Raw genomic sequence first — 12565 nt, 5'->3', positions numbered from 1 at the left:
GCTGTCTATCTGAAACTTTATACCCTTTGACCAACAATACTTACTGACATTTTTTATCAAGGAAGAAAAGTTTTATCATGATCACATCCTGAACCTGCATGGTGAATTTAAATTGTAAATTATGCATCGCCATTGCGCGTCAGGTTTTTCAGCTTTGATTCCCTTAATTGAACATAAACTTAAGATTTAAGTGCTCTGTTTATTAGGCAGAAAAAACACCACATAAAACAGTTCTACACTGTGTCAAAAATGAAAAAAAAATTGCTACAAATAAATTGTATTGTGCCACATATTAAATGAGAAAAAACATACTTAAAGAGAACCCATATGCTAGCATATTAATGAAAAGAGGAGAGTTTTTAATTTACTGTGGTAATTACAACTTAGGTATGGATTTAAATGTTGGTTGTCACCACTCGCGTGTGATGCCGCTGCTCTTTTGGAATGGAGAGCAAGGTAGGGTGGGAGAGTCTTGGACCTGGAATTTATCACTACCACTGTGCCAATAATAATAGTGAAAGTTAATGTTTATTGAGCTTAGTATGTACCAGTTACTCTACATGCATTATATCTTTTAATCTTCAGAGAAATCCTGTGAGATACTATAATCATTACTCACATGTTTCAGATGACTCGTTGGAGGTACAGGAAAGTTAAGCAAACTGCCAAAAATCAGTAGCCAATAAGAGCCAAAGCAAGGATTCTAATCAAGTCTTCGAATTCACAAGCCTGTGCTCCTGAGAACTTAATGTCCGAGTGTTTAGGTTTGTTTTTGTGCACTATTATCAATAAGCCGTGTATTTTCTCTCTATATATAAAACAGTTCTCTTTTTATGATTGTCTGCCTTGTGCTAATCCAGTTTTATTTTACTTGAGATCAAGAAAAATTTCCTTCCTAATTTTGTATGCTTTAATTACATTTTCTACTTCCACACTTGTCTAACGTTAATTATATACGTTAATAAATACTAATAAATTATGGGGCCAAGATTCAAACCATGTAATATAACTTGCTTGAGTCTGTGTTCTTCGTCACAAGGCCACTGGACTCTGAGAAAGACAGGTTATCTCTCTGACTCAATTTCCTCATCTGTAAAATGTGCAAAGGGAGTTAGATGCCTGATATGGCATCCCCACCCAAATCTTACCTTGTAGCTCCCATAATTCCCACAAGTTGTGGGAGGGACCTGGTGGGAGATGATTGAATCATGAAAGCAGGTCATTGCTGTCCTGTTCTGGTGATAATGAATAGGTCTCATGAGATACGATGGTTTTCAAAGCAGGAGTTTCCCTGGGCAAGCTCTCTTTGACTGCCATCATCCATAGAAGATGCGACTTGCTCCTCCTTGCCTTCCTCCTTGATTGTGAGGCCTCCCCAGCCAAGTGGAACTGTGAGTCCAATTAAACCTCTTTCTCTTGTAAGTTGCTCAGTCTTGGGAATGTCTTTATCAGCAGTGTGATAATGGACTAATACAATGTCCTTTGGGGACTTTGTCCTCTGGATAGTTTAATCACTGTATATGATTATTCTAGGCCAGTGCAGGGTTAAGGAAAATAGACCTCTTTATGAAACAGAAAAGTAAACATTGCTGTACTGTAATTTTCAATGGCTGGGGCTGGTCTTAGTGATCATTCCTACAGGACCTGGTTAAGGATTAAAATATAAGTAGTTTGGGATCCCAGGACACATCAGTAGAAAAGCAGAAGAGTGAAGTTGAGTGCGTTGGTGATATGCAGTGTTGCCAAGTACATCACCGCTGTGGACAAAAGCAGCTTAATCTCTCAAGCTAACTCAGAAAAGCATAGAGTACAGCTTGGAAGTTCCATTATGTGAAAGAGGCTGCCAGGATACTTACTAGTGAGAGCTGCTCCCAGGGGCTAGTTAGACACTTCCAGTCCGCTAAGCCTGCAGCCAGAAAGGGCTCAAGGGAACAGAGGAAGCACCCAGGCAAAGAAATTCAGGTGCAAACCATTTAAAGTCACACCTAAAGGATTTAGGGGATCTGCCTGGAGACTTTTCCACAGGGCGTGCTGACAAACAACTTTCGGGTTAAGAGTTGCTCTGAAATGTTGTTTGTTTGTTTGCTACTGTTCAGTTAACTTCATTTTCTGGAATAATACAGTCTTTTTCCTTTTCTTAGTAAATAAATGTAAAGAACATAATTGAATCTCTTTGATGATTAAGTTTTCTTAAGTCCCTCAGTGCCCTATTATGACCAAAGCTTGGGTATTTTCATTTTACCTGAAAAAATGATTTCACAAACCATGATGCTTCAGAGAAATACTTACATGAGATCTCTGAAAATACAAGGAGAGGACTTAGAAGTCCAAATGATGGCTTTTATCTTTTTCTTCTTGGCCTCAGAGAAATACACCTACCATAATTGCAATTCTAATCATTTTAGAGCAACAATTTTCAGCTCTACTTTTGTGACATCTTAGAGTACCCTTAAAAATACATAATTCTCAAGAAAATGCACACACATAAAGCAACAGTCTACAAAATTTTGAATCAATCCAATTTCATTTTATTTTATTTTCAAAATGCAGACAGAGCATGAAACACTTTTTAGGAAGTAGTTCCTCTAATGAAATAACATCAAAATAGTAGGTGCTCTAATCTATGATGCTTACGAATACTGCTTTATTAAGCTAAGAGAGTATAAAAATCATGGACACTGGAAGGACCATAAGAAGAACATATGTACTGACTCAAAGTGGTTCTAATTTTTAGGACTGAAAAGGAGATTCACTGAGTGAAGAGAGGAAATAAACAAATTATCACACCAAAAATTAAATTTTTTTCAAAAGCCTTCAAATTTGTTTTTCTAGATTCCCTGTTGTTCTTGTACCTTTCTACCTTGATTTTGTTATGTGAGATTGCCTCTCTCTCTTTCTCTCTCTCTTTCTTTTCCCCCTTTTCTCCCAGACCCTTTCTCTATTTTAGCAAGTGTGAGGCAAGAAGATAGCTATTATTACAGAACTTCTAAACACTTTCCATTGATTTCAGAAGAGGCAGTCTGGGAAAATTCACAGACGTGGCTTTCAATTTCTTGTTTTGGCCCTTTCAATAAATTTATAAAATTATATATAATATATTTGCCATACTGCTTTTTAGCATCCATTCAAATAAAAATTAATTTAATATTAAAATTGAATATAGAATGGTGTTTTGGAAGTGGTTAAAGGATGCCAAAGAATGGCATGTTAATGAAAATATTTGGAACTGAGAATTGTTTAAATGACTTTGTAGGCTTAACATCTCATGTTAAGTCATTTACATTCCTGGAAGCAAACACATATTCCAGTTTATATTAGTAGCACTCTTTGGAAGAGACTGCTACTGTCCACTGACGTCCTTTGTCATCTTCCTCTGTAGTAAGAGTTGTAACTAGAATACAGCTACCCAGAGAATAACTATATTTCTTAGTCCTACTTGAAGCTATGTTTGACAATTTAACTAAATTCCTGCCAGTGGAATGTGAACATAAATGGCCGTTCCTAATTCTCCTTCTGAGTCTTCAAAAACTGAACATATGCTATTCCTTATCCTTTCCTCTGCCCCTTTTATAAAACAACTTTGAGCTTTCAGGTAAGGACAATGCTTAAGGAGGTAAAAAAGTAAAAATATGCAAAGAAACTGGGTTCTAAAGGATTGCACAGACTAGAGGAGTCTCCTATCAATGTATCTGGCTTATTGTAGAATTTACATGTGGCATCAGAAAAAAAAACTTATGTTTTCTTTAAACCATTTCTTTTGAGGTCTCTGTTTTTCATATTAGCTAATGTATTACTCAATAGGCAGGGATGTTTTTCCCCTGAAGCCGCGGCAATTATTGCAAGGAAACTTTATTCTCCTCACCAGGCAAAGGAGGTTAGGGAGCACAGAATTGATTAATGGGTGCTTCCAGTCTGGGCATAATGGAACAGCTCATTAAATACAATGTTGAACTGTTGGTAGCAGACATTTAAGAAAACAGCATAAAGGTTGTTTTTTTCTCCCTACCAAATGGAAATCTTATTGCTTTGAAAGTAATTTAAGATGTGCTTTAAATCTCAAAAGTGTAATGATTATACCTACATAATTTTCATGTTTATGGATTCAACCACAAACACTCTGGTGGTAGGGATAGGAAATTAACATCCTTACATCTGCCATGAATTTCATCTAATATCATGATGACCCTATGGTTTTGGAATTATCAGTTTAATGTAAGATTGACAAAATAAAACTCGTTTTTCCACAATGGAAATGATAATGATCTTAGCAGAAAAGAGAGAAAAGTATAGAAGTAGGAGAGAAAAAAATGCATATGATTGCTTCTAAAGCAAAAGAAAAATCAAAGAATAAAGATATACAATTGCCTGTTTGATAAAGGAGGATCCCAATCATATCATTGCTTGAGAGTGGTAGAGGAAAAAAACATCTGGTGGCTGTGTGTTCTTGGACATTATGTCAGATATCCAAAAAATAGCTCCTTGACTTGTATTAATAAAATTTGGAAGTTTGCCATAGTTGTTATATTAGTTTCCTAAGGCTGCTGTCATTTATCTCACACTGGGTGGCTTAAAATAATAGAAATTTATTGTCTTATTATTCTGGATGCTAGAAGTCCAAAATCAAGGTGCCAGCAGTCATGTTCCCTCCAGAGCCTGTAGGGAAAGATTCTGCCCTTTGTATGAAGCTTCTTGATAGTCTCAGGCATTCCTTGGACTGGAGCAGCCTAATTTCAATCTCTATCCCTATCTTCACAGCTGTCTCCTTCTGTCTTACTGTCTTTGTGAAACAAGAGAGTTCCCTGACCCCCTCGCAGGACATATGACCTGGGTGTGGCTCGTCTCTTCAAACACTGTGCCTGTTCAAACTCCTTACAGGAAAGGTAGCACACAGATGGTAAGGTGCACGAGCCTGGGCAAGTATTTTTTGGGCTCCAGCCCCATGGTGGCTTCTAGGGGTGGATGCCTGCTACTCCCAAAGACTCAGTGGGTGTACTATAGTGCTTTTTTAGTTCTGCCATCTTCAGACAGCTTAAGTGTTAACCAGCTCAGTGCCCTCTTAGTACACAGGTTCTTGTCTGGCATCTTGGAATAATCAGGTCACACATGGACTTGAAGGATGGTGAATGTGGGGGTTTTACTGAGTGGTGGAGGTGGCCCTCAGACAGATGGATGGGGAACTGGAAAGGGGATGGAATGGGAAGATGATCTTCCCCTGAAATTTGGCTCCTGGTTGATCTCCTCTCTGACTGTCCCCAGCTGAACTCCTTTTGATGTTCAGACATTTCATCTCTTCTCTGCTGCACCAATCTGCTGTTCTTCTACCCTTTTGTTTGTATGGTTGTCTGCTTGTTGAGTCTGGGGTTGGGGGTTTATATGGATACATAGTGGGCCAAAAGGCAACATTTGGGCATGAAAACAGGAATGTCTGTTCCTATTTAGGGCCACAGGTTTCCAGGCCTGGGGTTTGGGCCTTTGATAGGGAACTACTTTCTTCTATCCTGTATTTCCCCATCTCCTTACTGTGTCATCTGCATCTTAACATCTGATAAAACATCAATCATATTAGATTAAGGGCCCACCCTGCTCCAGTATATCCTAATCTTAATGCAACTAATTGCATCTTTAATGACCCTTTTTATAAAGTTCACAATATAAGGTAGAGGGGCTTAGGACTTTAACATATATTTTTACTGGGGAAATGATTCAACCTATAGCATAATTAATAGCAAATTAGTTTTCCCAAATGAAATATAGTATTCTACTAAGATTGGTCTATTTTTAGTTCTTATTCTTCTCTTTAAAAGAACTGAAAAATCCTTTACTTTATATCACACTAAAATTAAAATATCTAACTGAGAGTTAAACACATCTTGTTTTTAGCTGAAGATAAAGGCAAAAATGTGTCCAAATTTAAAAAGACTGTTTTCATTGCCTATTCAGCAAACTCTGTATCTGTAAGGTTTCTTTCTTTTCTAGAAATGACACTGAGCATTAAATTGGCCAAAAACAAAACAAAACAAAACAAAAACAAAAAAAAAAAAAAAGAGAGAGAGAAGAAGAAGAAAAACAAATGACTTAATGACTTAGACACTCTACAATTAGATTGTACTTGACGAAAGAAAGAACTTCAATATTCTTTTTACAAAGATCTTGCATGTGGAATGATACCCATAATATACAGTCATTAAAGCTGCCAAAGTCTCAAATAAAAATCCAATTATAATAGATAAAGCAGTTTATGTATCTTAAAGATTTTAAAAATTTATTTATAAATAAAGCAATCCAAAATATCTCACAAAAATCTATCAACATTTATAACTCATAAGGACTGAAAACAGCATATTGTTTTATCTTACTGGTCTTCATGTATTTTATTTGACCATTCTTTCTCGGTTTATCTTTTACAGAGGCTTTGAAATAAAAGGTCTTCTATTTCTTATTCTCTGTTTCCCAAAACAGCTTTATTTGTATGGGAACTAGTGAAGATTTGGGCAAACCCTCATTTTCATGAAAATTCTTATGTCTGCCTGCTAGCCTAAATTTTGTGCCACAACTGTACTTATAAATGTAGAATTTCAATTACATAAATCACCTTGGCAATGTATTTTTAAAAGAGAACAGTTTATCCCCCTCATATTTCAGTAACATTCTTATGAATTAGATCTATGCTACAAAACAAAATCAAAAGCTACATTCCATGCCATATTATAAAAGATTGGATGTTATAAGAGATTTGAGTTTCTTCTAATGCAATAACAGGCTACCTTGCTAATTGTGTTAATGGTCTGGAAAACAAGAAAACATTCTTGACTCTATCTTACTTACTTCTCTAATATTATAATTAAAGACTAGACCACTAAATAAGCTCCTTAAGAATAAGCAATAAATAGGATCAACTGTAAAACCACAATTTCACTGTAAGCCAACATAACTTTTTTAAACATTTTTTCTCTACTTCTTATGTCAGCAATTAACAGTGTATTGTCTTCTTGAGAGCCATAGTATGACTTCATTTTCTACCAATTTCCTTTGTAATGTCCTATAGGGAATGGTATCTTTCAAATTCTAATCCCCAGCATAGGTCTTGGCCACGTATTAGACATTCATTAAATGTCTAGTCTACAGTGTGCTATGGGTTGAATGTTCTTGTCCCAGGACCCTAGATTTATTTGTTGAAACATTAAGCCCTAAGGTGACGGTATTTGGATGTGGGGCCTTTAGAAAGTATTTAGCCCATGAAAGGGGAACCTCGTGAATGAGATTAATGCCTTTATAAGAAGAGACAATCTATCGATACAGCAAGAAGATGGCTGGCTGTCTTCAAACCAGAAATAGAACTCTCACCACACACTGACTCTGCTGGCACCTTGATCTTGGAATTCCCAAGCTCTAGAACTGTGAGAAATAAATGTTTGTTGTTTAAGTCACCTAGGCTACAATAATTTGTTATAGCAGCCAGAACTAAATAAAACACAGTGTAAATGAGAAACCAAGGAAATTAAAAGGGGGAAAGCACCAGCTAATGATAGAGTTTTTATGGCGGTGACAAAAGTAGGCACTGTTATCCACACAGGTCAAATTTCCTGCAGCTGCCTTACTGATCCTTGCTCTATGCTAGTGGCTATGTATTGAAAAACAGTATCTGTGTCAGAGAGGATCTCCCTTGCAATATTGTGGATTTTTTTGCAAGTACTGAAGGTGAGTTCAAAGGCTATTCTTCTAATTTTCAAAATCCATTTAGAAATTATCAGGTTCTCTTTAAGAAAAGCAAATTAAGGTACAGTGGTCTCCTCTGGCACGAGACATTTATAATTCTGTGCTTTCTCCGACTAGTACTGAAACCGTCACTTTTAGTAATATCTTCTTCTGTATCATCATGAACCATGCACACAAAGCCCTAGGCCTTCCAGTTTTTGGACCGTTGCCTTTTTTTTTTCTTTTGTAATCCTTGACTTCAGACTAATTCACATTCTGTCCACTCTTATGTTGCTGCACGAATGCCTTCCCTGCTACTAGCTGATGACTTTTCTGTTAGTCCACCCTGCTGAAACACTTTACTGCCTTTTTGCTACAAAGCAAGACAGGATAATATATCTTAGTCAAAATATCTCATTTCTCTCTGCTGAATGTATCTGAAAATTCATGTTTCCATCAGCACCTGCTGAAACACCCACTTGGAGAAATACTGAAGATGTCCTTATTGAGAAGATGTCTGTGGCTACGATTACTCCCTCCCTTTCTCATGTATAGTTCATTAGGGAGGGCTTCAAGGCCAAGGAAATTCAGGCTTCACCAATGTATCCTAATGAGGTCATCTTTGACATGTCCTCCAAAAAACTCCCATGGATTGCTTCTAAATGGCTTCACTAACCAAATCAATCATTTGCCACTAACCTCCATAACTGCAATTTGAACACATAAGGTAGTGTTTTTAATGATAATAAAGCTTAGAAATTAGATAATCAGCCTAAGTGTAAGTCAACTTTAACACATATACAATATAGTTTTTCCCCAAGCTTTGATATCAAATATTTTTATTTCACTACAGGAGATGCAATCAAAGCATAAAGGGAAAGTGCTCTTCATTATTTTTAATCTGTGCATCTTTCCTTTAATTGCACTTTATGTTTTCTTAAAGTGATAGCTTCACTTTTGATCTTATATTCTCAAGAAATATCATTTTGACATTTTAAAGAAGTATTCAGGTGACTTTACTAATTGTTGTCTTTTTCTCCTTTAAAGTATAGAATTATTTAAAATTATTCCTCCATATAACTTGAAATAAAAAATTGTGATTCTTGAAACATTCTTGGTTTTCAGTATAAAATTCAGTTTTCATAAAATTACCTGCAAGAAAATATTTAGTATTATCCCATTGTTTAACAAAATATCTCTAGATAGTAATTCAGCTAAATCTGATTTTAGCTTAAAGAATATTTTTCTCATGAAATAGAGCTACCTTTAATCACTTTAGAGGTAGCCATTAAAAAGGAAATAAAGTAATAAAATATAAAATCTTGGTGCTAAACCAAAATAACTCAGTTTTCACTCTATAATATCTCTTGGTAAGAGATTTCTTTCCAAGGTTTGCTAATGCCTAAAAATCTTGAGTTCAAATTATCCTCTGGAAAAACAATTTTATGTCAAATTATTTTAGCAAACAGTATTTACTATTCCATCTTCAGTTGTATCCCTTTTGCAATTACAACAGAGATCCATAATTGAAAAACAAAACATCTCTAATGTGTGAGTTCACACTCTAAATTGGACCTTCTCTATACAAAGCATGAAGGTCTTAGCCAAAATCATTCTAGGGTCCTTAATTGGACACATAGTTCAAAGAATGTCAGAGAATGCCCAGGTCTCTGCTGCTTGAACTCCTCACTGCTTCCCAGTATCATGCAAATAAATACTCTAGCTCAGGGCTGCTCCAGAGGCTGAGTATAGCCTGAGAGAGGATTAATACTCATAAGAACAACAAGGATCTGGGCTGAGTACTTCCTGGTTATCTTTAATTTTCCTAATAACCTAATGAAACAGATGTCACCTCATTGTAGGAATGAGGAAACTACAGTTTGAAAAATGAAAGTAATGGTTCAAAATTATCCAGTTAGCAAGTGCATGAGTCACTATTTGATTTCAGAGTCCATGTTCATAAAATATCTCATATTAATCTAGCCAAATGGAGGAATCAGCTGCTGTGGGCTTGAAACTTGACTGGAAATACTTAGCTGGGTTGGTTCTCAGAAATATGATTCTGCCTTGTTCCTTAGTCTTCCTCCAGCACCTTCCCTTGTCTCAGTCTTGACATTCTGCATAGAGCCAAGTGAGTTAAAAAAAGACTTCCTTAATGTTTCCTCACTTCCTGACACTCAGCACATATTAAAGTCACTTCCTTAATGCTCTCAGTGTTCTCCCTTTGTGTTCCATTTCTTTGTGTTGGAACACTAGGAGAGCACATGCTTGGTGGGCCTCAGATTTCTTTTCTGAACCCACATCACTCAAATTTTATTTCCTGATTTCTCAGATGGACTTATTTCTAAGATCCTTAACTGAGTCTTCTGTAACCCAATCATTCTCTCTGACCAAACTGTAAAGCGAAATGTAATAATCATTTATGAGAGCAAATAATAACTGATTGCTATAATTAATTTTCATGTGTAATCATATAATGACTACTGCAAAGATAATAGAAAGGTAGTAGTGATTATCATATAAAAGCCAAAAGAAACATTATTGCCATTATTCAGGTCCTCTTTATATGTAGCCTATGAGATGTAAATCATCTCCTGTATTATCACTGTGACGAAAATCTTTTATCTATTTAATAATTTAAAAAACAGTTATTGATCCCCCTCTTCTTGTCAAGGACTGTTCTGCCCCTCGCCCCATGCCTACACAGAGGGATAATCTGTGAGACAGTCTATAGTTAATATCACCCAATCTGGAAGAACAACTCTAGTTCATAACAGTTACGAAGGAGTCAAATTATTAATGAAATAATGTGATAAATAAGTGCACCAGAAAAGAATATACATGCCGATTTATGGCACTTTCAAAAACATATCATTTAAGACTGTGTACTTGTAGAAATGCCTCTGATGTCTCATTTGATAGAAGGACCTACTTCCAGATTTTGACCATTCTCTGTCTTCTTACTCCTAGTGCATTTAGGCTATATCTGCCTTATTCAAAGATAGAATAAAGGCCATAAATACTGAGATGTGAATAATGAAATTATTGCTCAAAAGTAAACTCTAATGATCTTAGACTTTATATAGTTAAAATATTGATAGTGGCTTTTATTGTGTGATCCCTAAAAGAATAATAACTACAATCACCCTGACTTTCTGTCCCAAGGCACTTTTTGATCAGGGTGCAAGAACAAGAACCCAAACAAAGCACGCATCCTGGTTGAGACAAGAAGATGAAAATTTGTGTGTTAGGGGGCTGATGCCACTAGAGCACTTCAGAAAAGAGAGCTATACAGAAATCGACAGAGCACTTCAGAAATCAACATGGCACTTCAGTGTCTTTGAGTCTGTTGCTAGATACTAATCTGCATAGGCATTGAGTAAAACTCTATGAGAACAGACAAAGAATTACCAGGGATCTGCAATCTGATCAAATCCCAGAATTTAAACAGGACAATGACGTGTGAGTTCTGACCAAGATTATTAAACTCAAGTGAGATAAAGACAAGCAAAATCACTCTAAGACATATCTTATCACATTTCTGAAAACAAGTAATATAAATAAATAAATAAGTAAAGGTTAGCCAAAGAAAAAAAATACATAGCAAGGTAAGACTTTTAAGAATAACCATAGACATTTAGCTTTTAAAAAGTGAAAGTAATATGGTTGAAATAGAAGTAGAAAATATTATGAGCAAAAGGAGCCAGACACAAAGAAACATACTGCATATTTTTATGTAAATAAAATTTTTAAATAGGCAAAAGTAAATTTAAAAAGATCAACGTTAGCCCCTGAAGTGGGACAATTCAAAGTAATGATTCAGAAAGCAAATTTTTGACGTATAAAAGGAAAATAAACCTTGAGACCCCAAACTCACTAAGTCAAAGAGAAAAGTCAAAGTGAAACCTGGGTCAGGCAAACCTGCCTCTCTTTTGGTTCCTAAAAAATATGACTACAAAAGCAAAAAGCTACATATGTCCTTTGCAACTTTCCCACAAGGAAATTCTTTGTGGGCTTCAAGATCTTTATCCTATAGCATTTCTGTGAATTTGACGTTGGCAATGTAAATTGATAGTTTATCTTCACAAACATGGGACAAAGGATAGAACTCAAAGTCATCCCTCTGCTCACTGGAGACAAATGAATATCTGATTGCTTCCTCTGCCATATTATCTACATTGTCTTATGTAAAATTGCCAATTCACTAAGCCAGATGAAGGCATGAGTGACTATTTCCTCTACTCTCTTCTCTCATGAAAATTGTATATTCAGTGAAAGGCTGATAAAAGACTCTAAAGGATGAAACTGTTTTGTCTTTTTATCTACTGACACATTTTTGAAATAGTTCTGGCCCCTCAATATCCACCCTTTTTACTTTAAATAATGAAGCCCTCAAGATCATCTTCAGAGAAAGCCATAGACCTGCCTCCTGGGTGTGTGACCTTACTTTTGGCAAATAAGCCCCTTAAAGTGATTGAGACTTACTTTGGTCATTTTTCTTGGATTTACAGAGATAATATCAATGTTACCTATCTGGGTTGTGATTATCTGGTTTCTATATTTATCATAAAATATCAATGTGTACACTTAAAATGGGTTTATTGTATTATGTATAAATTTTTACTCAATAAAGTTTATTTCAAAAACAAAAACAGAATAGAGGCCATATTAAAAAGTGAAGATGTAAAAGTGTTTCTGACATGAAGAGATTACAGCAGTTGGGCACTTAATTTGCTTATAATTCTTTAGGAACCTAGGGCAACAGGGAAACACATTCTTTATATTATTTTCTTTGACTGACAACAGAAATTGAGGATATTCATTTAGGCCCTGAGATGTAATTTTTCCTAAGAAATTAATCTTGGCAAAG

The sequence above is a fragment of the Saimiri boliviensis genome, chromosome 18 (assembly GCF_048565385.1).
Source record: "Saimiri boliviensis isolate mSaiBol1 chromosome 18, mSaiBol1.pri, whole genome shotgun sequence".
NCBI classification, from domain to species: Eukaryota; Metazoa; Chordata; class Mammalia; order Primates; family Cebidae; genus Saimiri; species Saimiri boliviensis.
This window is presented reverse-complemented; position numbering follows the sequence as displayed.